The 9,626-nt window shown below is 49.1% G+C and overlaps 1 protein-coding gene across 1 annotated transcript in view; it reads left to right on the top strand.

Moving 5' to 3' along the window:
- The first annotated feature begins 439 nt into the window (after positions 1–439).
- The window catches only part of large1 (LARGE xylosyl- and glucuronyltransferase 1), a 348,327-nt gene continuing 339,140 nt past the window's right edge, over positions 440–9,626 (top strand). Inside the window, exon 1 of the mRNA XM_052030445.1 lies at positions 440–862. The gene's annotated coding sequence lies outside the window, so the exon portion shown is untranslated. The remainder of the gene's footprint in view (positions 863–9,626) is intronic.

The raw sequence follows: 9,626 nt of genomic DNA, 5'->3' as shown, positions 1-9,626 counted from the left end.
ATTATTTTATCCTCTACGTGATCACCCCTCAATCTCCTACACTCCAAGAAATAAAGTCCTCGCCCGCCCAACTTTAGTTTATATTACTAACGCTGAATCGTGCAGCAGGCGAGAGATTGCTATTTCCTATCTTCTCACGATGCAGAAGCAGTCCACTCGGCCCACCGCGTCGAGCGACGCCAATCTACCTTCCCGTCCTTGCTGAAGCCTCACAGGGTCCCAAGCTGCGGGTTGCAGCGAGTTGGTGCTCCAGTCCGGGTTTTCCGACCGGGTTGACCGAGGAGGCTCTCAGCTGGCGCGGCGGCGATTGGCTGCTCGCAGTGTATCGGCTTCAGCTGGCGCGGCGGCGATTGGCTGCTCGCAGTGTATCGGCTTCAGCTGGACGCGGCGGCGATTGGCTGCTCGCATTGTATCGGTTTCAGCTGATTGAGAGCTGCGCTCTGCGGCCGGGCCGGCGGCGCTGGCTGGCCTTGCTTCCTCACTCTCCGCACAGAGGCTTTCTCAGCGCCAGCCCGCACTACCCAACCCCCCCCCCCCCGTCCCCCACCCCCCCCCCCCCTCCATCCACCGGCTCCTGGGAACAAAGCTCGGGCGGCAGGGCCCCGGCTGCTACAGCACAGCGGCGACTCTGCAGCTCACGGCTCCCCTGGTTTAAAGCCCGCGTCCTTTACCCCCCCACCCCCAATCCCTCCCACCCACACCACCACCCCCTCGCCCCCCTCCTCCCAGAGGAGAGGGAGGGAGGGAGAGAGAGAGAGAGAGAAAGAGAGAGAGCGCGGCGGTCGATGTGTCTGTGTGCGTGCAGAAAGAGAGATCGCAGCCACAGCTGCCTCCACGCGTCTGGAGCTGAGACTGTTCTGAGGTAAGCTCCGCGCTCTCTGGCTTGACGGACGTAACCGGCTCCCCGGCACTTTCCTCCCGGCGCTCGGAGCCTTATTGCAAGCCGCGCTTTGATTGAAAGCTGTTTCTGTTACACGAGAGAGCCGGGGCGGGGAGAGAGAGAGGAGGAGAAGAGAGAGAGAGAGGGTAGGATAGTATGGGGGGGGGGGGAACAGGAGGAAACTGTTGGTTGCTTCTCTGCGGGAGGAGATGAGGCTCAGGACGTTGGGGGGGGGGGGGGACGATAAATGCATATAAGAGGAGGTTACCGCCACGAGGAGGAGGGTCGTTGAGGGTTGGACACAGCAAAAAAGAAGCAAAGGCGAGCCGTGATTACAATACAGTAGGTTGTTGTGATTTGGAACGCGCCGCTTGAAAAGGGTGAAAGATTCAGTTGTAACTTCGGAACGCGAATAGGATAAATATTTGAGAGAGAAACATTTTGCGGAGTTGTTTGGGACTAGCAGGCGTCAAAGTAGGCAGCCCGCTCAAAGAGCTAGAGCGGGTGCGATGGGCGGATTGGCCCCGTTCTGTGAGATTCAGTGAATTGTCTAAAAGCTTGTGGGCAACCCGCTTTCTTTTTAAGCAGTACTTAAGATGTAATGCTAGGCAGCAGTGTATTGTGAGGGGGCATCTTGCCGTGGGGAGTGGTTTGGGGGAGGGCATGGCCTGTAGACTGAAAGATGACGGGGTCAGAACCAGAGTGCTTGAGCCCCTGCCCCTCTTCTTCCCCAAGATGGGGGCTAGTTACACCTCCCTGGGGTGGAAGGGGAGAGGGTTCAGGGTGTAAATCGTGCTGTAATGCAATGGGGGGGGGTGCTTGTGTTTATATTGATATTGCCCCACTTTGCTGTCCTGGTAGGCTCTACTTTGGGAGGAGGGAGGAACACAAGCTGGAAAGGGTACAGATAGTGTGTGAAAGCAGTTGGATGTGTTTTGTCTAATCAGGTTTTCCATGTGAGGTTCTCAGTGCCTATGTTGCCCACAGGGTCTCAAAGATACTGCAAACTAGTTGTGTGCCGGTGTCCAGAGTGCACTCAGTGTACTGGGATCTGAGAACCTCTGATTAGAAACTTGGGTTTTGTCTTCTGGTTTTCTTCTTTTAATTAGGTGCGACCGCCACTTCTTCCTGCACTGAATTCCCATCCTTCTGCAGACAAAATAATGGCTTAGCTCCTAAGTACTTAAAACGCTTATTTCAAGAAAGGTATAAGAAAAGCTGCTTTCCACATTATGGCCTTCAGCATTCACCTGCATTATTGGAATTAAGTGTTTTGTTCGCAGTCTGCTATAAATAGAGGCAGGTTTCTGCCAGATTCATCACATTTGAATCAAAAAAATTATTAATGCGCAGTGCTGGCTATTAAGTTGCTTTGAGTTTCTTAAAAGCCTGTTGGCAAAGTCAGGAATTAAATAAGGAACAATCCAGTGAAATGAGCAGGTATTTTAACAATGCGTATATGAAGTGCATTTGCTTCAGAGTTATTGTACGTCCGTTGTGTGAGCAAAGATGTCTGGCTTCCTTAAAGGAGGGAGTACTCTTTGATTTATTGCCAGTGATTTGCTGCTGGTACTGGCTTTCTAGGCCGATTTAATTTGGCTTCATCAGCTGCCAGATGTCACGGGGCAGCCCCCTGGATCACAGCAGGTCCTTTTGCCAAGTTCTCTCTTCCCTCTTTGAATGCTGCCACTCTTGCGTGAGGCAATACAAATGCGGAGGGTCAGGTCAAGTCAAGGCTAAAATGTGCAGCGGAGGGTGGAGTTGTGTTAGAAGGGCTGCAGAGGCAGTTGGGGCAGGGGGGAGAAAGAATTGGTGGGAGTGGTTTGTAAGACAGGCATTCAAGCCTTGGGCACCTGTTAAGCATTTGTCTTCAGTGCAAATGAAAATCCATCAGCAATGGAAACAGGGTGTAAAATAGGTACAGAGACGCACAAAATTCTGCAGATGCTGGAATCTGGAGCAATACACAAAAAGTGCTGTAGGAGCTCAGCAGGTCAGGCAGCATCCGTGGAGGGAAATGCACGGTCGACGTTTTGGGCTGAGACCCTAATAGGTAGCCTTTCTAATCCCGTGGCTTTGGGATAAGTTAGGGTTGCTTCTGAGTGGCCTTAAAGCCTGGACCTTGGTGGTTAGTGCCAGCTGGGTACACAGTCATACTACTTCCAAGCGAGCATGCTTTCGGTCAGAGATAGTCGAATAATAGTACTTGATTCGCCTCCCCTCAACTATGGGATGTTACCGCTGCTTATGCTCCCAGCCGCTATTTGACATTAGTAAACGCGACACCCACTACCTTCAAGCCCAGATCAATTATTGCAGCAGTGGATTTACTGATTAGGCATTGAGCATGTTTTAAGTTCTATTTCTTTGAGCAACAGGATGCTGCTTTGCCACAATAAGATGTAGGTGTGAAGAAAGTGTTAGCACTCCCTGAAACTCTGTAGAATGAACCTTAGGGTTGAGAAAGAGGAGTTTAATTGGGGATTATGTCTTTAACTGAAGACTAAGATGCACCTTTGCATTGAATTTCATTGAATAAATCTCCAGAGGCAAATCTGATTAAACAAACAGGCCATGCCCAACAAGTGAACTACCAGGGCAACAGGTGCCTTTGATGTGTTGTCACTTCCTCATTTCTCTTCTGGGTTTGTCGTTCTACTTCCCTCTCTGCGGGAGATTTCTCGTAGGAATGAAATGAGTGCTGGCGCTGCCTCTGAAAGCAGCTGCGTTGCTGATGCTGGGCATCTGAAAGGGATACAGGGAATGTTGAAAATAATCAGCCCGTCAGCCAGCAACTATTGGGGAAGAAACACTAACTGTTTCTCGCGTCCCAGATGCTGCTGGGACTGAATATCTCCAACATTTTCTGTTTGCGTCTGGTAAAAATCCTGTTCTCTTTCAGAAGAGACATTAAAACAACATTCTGTATGGTATATCTGGTGGGTAGAAATAACCTTGGGACCTTTTCAAGCAGAGTTTTGTCTTCTTCCCTGTGCCCTGGTCAATATTTGACTCAGATTGTTGTAAAGCATTTGGGATGTCCTGTGCGCAGAAGAAACGTGTACAAAACGCCATTCTTCATTACCGAAGGAAAGTGCGTGGTAATCTTGATCCCAATGTCTATTTGCACTGTTGGAGCCGGCTCCTTGAGATGGGCAGGGAGGGTAGGGGATTTAAATGCTTCTGCCCACCACCATTAGGGACGGTGTGAAGGCCTCTTGTACTTTCTGAAATCTATTTTCTATCAATTACGAGGGTGTGAAGGCCACTTGTACTTTCTGAAATCTATTTTCTATCAATTACGACAGACGTCTTATTCACTGACCTATGTTGCAAGGCTCCCACTGCTTCAGCCTTTACATCACATCTGAAATTAGAATCTGCTAAAATAATTCCCATCCAGCCAAGCTCGAGGTTCCTGCTCCACATTCGGCATTCAGTGTGAGGAGTAACACTGGAAACAAGCGTTGAGGAGATTTGTTCTGGCTGCTTGTGCTGAAAGCCTAGCACTCTCTCTCTGATCTGCTCAGGATGTGCTTGTGAGTAAAAATATTAGCCATTTGATATCTGGCATCAATGTGAAGCAATGGAAAATAAGCTGTCAGCGCGAAGGTCTTGAATATGTAGCTGCAAGGTTTGTGTTCTACAGAACAGTTGGTGTAGCTGTTTTCAGCAGTCAGTAGCTCCACCTGATTAGGACAACAAGGATCCAGGTTCGATCCCCTGTCTATCCTGGGATAGTCAATCACCAAAGGTTGATGCCTCACACATTGGCCCCAGTTCCATTGACTGAACGGCGTGGTGGCTGTGCAAGGCTACATGGTGGCAATCCATCGCCAAGGCTCTCATTTGTGGGTGATTAACTGAAGAATGATTTGTCATCCAAAGTGAAAGGGGAATGTATTTACTTGAAAGGTGATCTCACGAAACTAGTGTGCAGAAGATATTTGTCTGTATTCAGTGTTGGGTCTGTGCAGGTATCTTGCCAAAATGGCAGTACGTAAGCAATTTGATTAAGATTTTTCAAAGTTTGCTGGTGGCATCAAGTTGGGTGGCAGTGTGTGTTGTGAGCAGGCTGCAGAGAGACTGTGGATGGGTTAAGTGAATGGTCTAGGAGATAGAATATAATGTGACAATGTAAAGTCACCTGCTTTGGTAGGGTAAATAGAAAAGTGGGCATTTTTAAAAATGTTGAGAGATTGCAAGGTGTTGGTGTTCAGACGGACCTTGTGCATGAATTACTGAACGTTAACAGCGAGGGATTAGGATGGCAAATTTTGTGTTGTCCTTTATCGCAAGAGTAGAAGTGTCAAATGTTTTTGTGAGACAGCACCTGTGGAGGGAATACAGCTGAAGTACCCACCTCCACTGCACCTCCCAGGAATCTGACGAAGTTAAGCCAACCAGTCCTCAACTCTTAGCAGAATGAGAGGCAATCCCATTGAAATGTACAAAACTCTGATGGTGCCTTGATAGGGTAGATGGAGAGGTGACTGACTCCCCTGGTTGAGTTGTCCACAACCGCAGGTCACAGGTTCCAAAAGGGGTTGGCCATTCAAGACTGAGATTAGATTTGCTTTTGCGTTGAAGGGCCTGTTTCTGTGCTCGATCACTCCATGACTCTCGGGAGGGTGAATCGTTAGTGTTCTCCACCCAAGAGGGCTGTGGGAGACTCGGTCCCTGAGTAATTCAGGATCAGAGGTAGAATTTTGGCTATTAAGGGAACTTAAGGGATGGTAGATTAGTGAGTTAAGTGGTGTTATGGTAAAAGATCGGCCTTAATCTTGAACAGCAGAGCAGATATGAGGGGCTAAATTGCCTACTCCATTTATTAAGTTCCTAAAGGGGGAAAAGTTTGTTATACAGTGAAATGGCCCATAAAACTTGATCCTTGCTGTATAAAATGTATTGGGTTGGTTATTAATTCTGATGACTGATCTAAGATGTTTCACGTGGTGGTAGCTTTACCTACGTGCATCCTGTTCACCCAGCTGCTTTAGTGGGAGCTGTGTGCAGTGAATTCAATGCTCCACAAGGTCCCTCTGATCCTGGGATTCCCCCAGATAGCTCTTCTGCTTGAGACAGCAAGACTCTGGGACATGTGCCCTAAGGTAGCTCCCGGTCCCATTTGTGACCCATGTTGGGGACGGTAGCAAGGACATTAAAATTGATTTGGATCTGGTGTGGGGGGCAGGGGGAAATACCAGCTCCTGAACAGATTAGTATCTAACATGGCTGAATGTGTCTTTTCAGAGCAGTTGTTCATACTGAAAGGTTTGGTTGATAGATTTCTGTTGGTCTTGCCGTACAGGTCTTTTGGCTCACCAAGTCCTTAGCAATCATCCGCCACCCATTTGCACTAACCCCATTTTGTTCTCCCCACCGTCCCGTCAACTCCCAGATCCTACCACTCACCCACATGCTACAGGCAATTTGCAGTGGTCGTTTAACCCACCAACCCGTACGTCTTTGGGATGTGGGAGGAAACTGGAGCACCCGGAGGAAGCTCACGTGGTCACAGGGAGCACATTGCAAACTCCGCACAGACAGCACCTGAGGTCGGGATTGAACCCGGGCCACTGGAGCTGTGAGGCAGTAGCTGCGCCACCCTAAGTCGCGGGCTGCACAATGTGAAGCGGAGGTTGAGGTACAAATCAGCCTGTGATGCCAGGTGCAGTCATAAGATGAGATATCTTTATCAGTCACATGTACGTAGAAACACAGTGAAATGCATCTTTTGCGTCGAGTGTGCTGGGGGCAGCTGGCAAGTGTCGCCACGCTTCCGGCGCCAACATAGCACGCCCGCAACTTCCTAACCCATACATCTTGGGATGTGGGAGGAAACTGGAGCACCCGGAGGAAACCCACGCAGACATGGGGAGAACGTACAAACTCCTTATAGACGGTGGCGGGAATTGAACCCGGGTCACTGGTGCTGTCCTGCTTAAGTGCGAGTGCATAATGTAAGGCCAGGAAGAATGATTAGAGCAGCAGGAACAAGGGAGTAGGTGTCTTGCATGCAACTTTTCAAACCCATATCCCTAAGGCTTTAATCCTTTCGGTTTTTGGATCTGAGGGAGGGGGCATGGACTATGCTGGTGAGATGTCAGAGAGAGTGATAGTTTTAATGGGATCAAACCTGCTGATGTGTAGCTGTCAAAATCTTGTGGCAATGGACTAAAGTATCAACGGTTGAGGCTCTGGAGGTATAGGTAGATGGCAGGACCCTTAAGAGCATTAATGTACAGAGGGATCTTGGGGTCCAAGTCCACAGCTCCCTGAAAGTGACAACGCAAGTAGATGGAGTGGTAAAGAAGGTGTACGGCATGCTTGCCCTCGTCGTCCAGTCACTTGGTATAAGAGTCGGGAAGTCACGTTGCAGCTGTATCAAACTTGGGCTGGGCCCCACATTTGGAGAATTGTGTTCAGTTCTGGTCTCCCCATTACAGCAAGGGTGCTGAGGCTTTGGAAGGAGTGGAGAGGAGGTTGACCAGGATGCTGCCTTGGATTAGAGAGTATTTGCTGCAAGGAGAGGGTGGATAAAGTTGGACTGTTTTCCCTGGAGCGTCGGAAGCTGAGGGGAGACCTGATAGAAGTTTATAAAATTGAGGTGTAGATAGGGTAGGTGGTTTCTCTCCCAGGGTAGAAATGTCAAATACTGGAGGTTGTAGCTTTTATGTGAGAGGGGGAAGGTTTAAAGGAGACGTACGGGGCAGATGTTTTACACAGAGTGGTGGGTGCCTGGAACAGGCTGCCATGGGTGGTGGTGGAAGCAGACGTGATAGTTGTGCTTAAGAGGCATTTAGACAGACACATGAATGTGGAGGGCAGGATGTGGATCATGTGCCGTCAGATGTGATTAGTTTAATTTGGCACCATGGTTGGCACAGACACTGTGGGCTGAAGGGCCTGTTCCTGTGCTGTACTGTTCTGTGGAGAGTTTTGTTGCAGGGTTCTCATTGGAGAACCGGTAGAAATGAAAGCTCTTTTCCACAGTTCTTAAAGCCTCGTCCACACTTCTCATCAATGCACTCTGTACTAACTCAATGTAACTGCACTGTGTAATGAATTGACCTGTACAATCAGTTTGTAAGACAAGCTTTTCACTGTACCTCTGTACAAGTGACAATAGTAAACCAATACCAATCCTCAATCCTGAGGGACTGCTTTGGATGCACTCTGATTCTGTGGGTCCTGAGTGTGTAAACCACAGATTTCCCCCTCGCACGGGACAGGGAGAAGTTCGAGGTAGTGTATTCAATTCACTGAAAGATCCACGTAAGTGCTTTGTGATTGGTTAAGTGAAGTGTGTTGGTGAGGATCACTTGCCACCCTCTGAAAGAACGTTGTGACGTTCCGAGCGTCTGGCATCAGACTCCGATGGAAGGTGGGGACTGTAAGCCACTGAGGGTCACAAGGGCAGAGAGATGGTTTGATGCTGCAAGTGTGGGAGAGACAGCTGGCAGGCAGCCAAGCCAAAGAAAAATCTACCTGTGCGCCTATTGGCAGAAGTCGTCTTAATTACGTGGAGGTTCACTTGGGCAGAAGTGGAGACACTGCTGTCATTGTGAGTGATTCTGGGGCAATGGGACCTTAATGTTAAAATAGTCACAAGTGGATCAAATAAAAGAATTTACTTGCAGAGAGCTGCTGCCGCTTGGAGGAGGTTGCAAGCAGTGACCCAGTTAAGGCGACTCTTGATGCACATGCGAGGGAAATGCTTATGGGGATAAGGATGCAGTGTGGGAAATGGTTTGGGTGGGGACTTGTGGCATTAACCATTTGACTGCGTCTCCATTTTCGACGTTGTGGATTATAAGGTAAGGTATCTTTAGTGTTTTGGGGGTAGCCCGCAAGTGTCACCACGCTTCCGGCGCCAACGTAGCACGCCCACAACTTCCTAACCCGTACGTCTTTGGAATGTGGGAGGAAACCGGAGCACCCGGAGGAAACCTACACACGGGGAGAACGTACAAACTCCTTACAGACAGCGTTGGGAATTGAACCTGGGTCGCTAGGGCTGTAATAGCATTACACTAACTGCTACACTGAGGCTGATTCAGTGCAATGCTGAAACTCCCTCATCGAAAGCTTCAAAGGAAATCGGGACCGAATTTGTCATCTTAAGCTCACTACTCATGGAATTGAATTTAGGAGTCGAGAGGTAATGTTGGAGCTATATAGGACACTGGTCAGACCCCATTTGGAGTACTGTGCTCAGTTCTGGTTGCCTCACTACAGGAAGGATGTGGCAGCCATAGAAAGGGTGCAGAGGAGATTTACAAGGATGCTGCCTGGGATGCAGAGCATGCCTTATGAAAGCAGGTTGAGGGAACTCGGCCTTTTCTCCTTGGAGTGACGGAGGATGAGGGGGGACCTGATAGAGGTGTATAAGATAATGAGAGGCATTGATCCTGTTGCTAGTCAGAGGCTTTTCCCCAGGGCTGAAATGATTGCCACAAGAGGACACAGGTTTGTGCTGGGGAGTAGGTATAGAGGAACTGTCAGGGGTAAGTTTTTTACTCAGAGTGGTGAGTGCGGGGAATGGGCTGTCGGCAACGGTGGTGGAGGTGGATTCGATAGGGACTTTTAAGAGACTTTTGGATAGGTACATAGAGCTGAGAAAAATAGAGGGCTATGGGTAAGCCTAGTAATTTTTAAGGTAGGGACATTTTCAGCACAGTGTTGTGGGCCGAGGGGCCTGAATTGTGCTGTTGGTTTTCTGTTTCTATCCCTGTGTCGGGAG

This window comes from Pristis pectinata, chromosome 15 (assembly GCF_009764475.1).
Source record: "Pristis pectinata isolate sPriPec2 chromosome 15, sPriPec2.1.pri, whole genome shotgun sequence".
NCBI classification, from domain to species: Eukaryota; Metazoa; Chordata; class Chondrichthyes; order Rhinopristiformes; family Pristidae; genus Pristis; species Pristis pectinata.
Note: the sequence above shows the minus strand (reverse complement) of the source record. Positions and strands in the feature narration are given on the sequence as shown.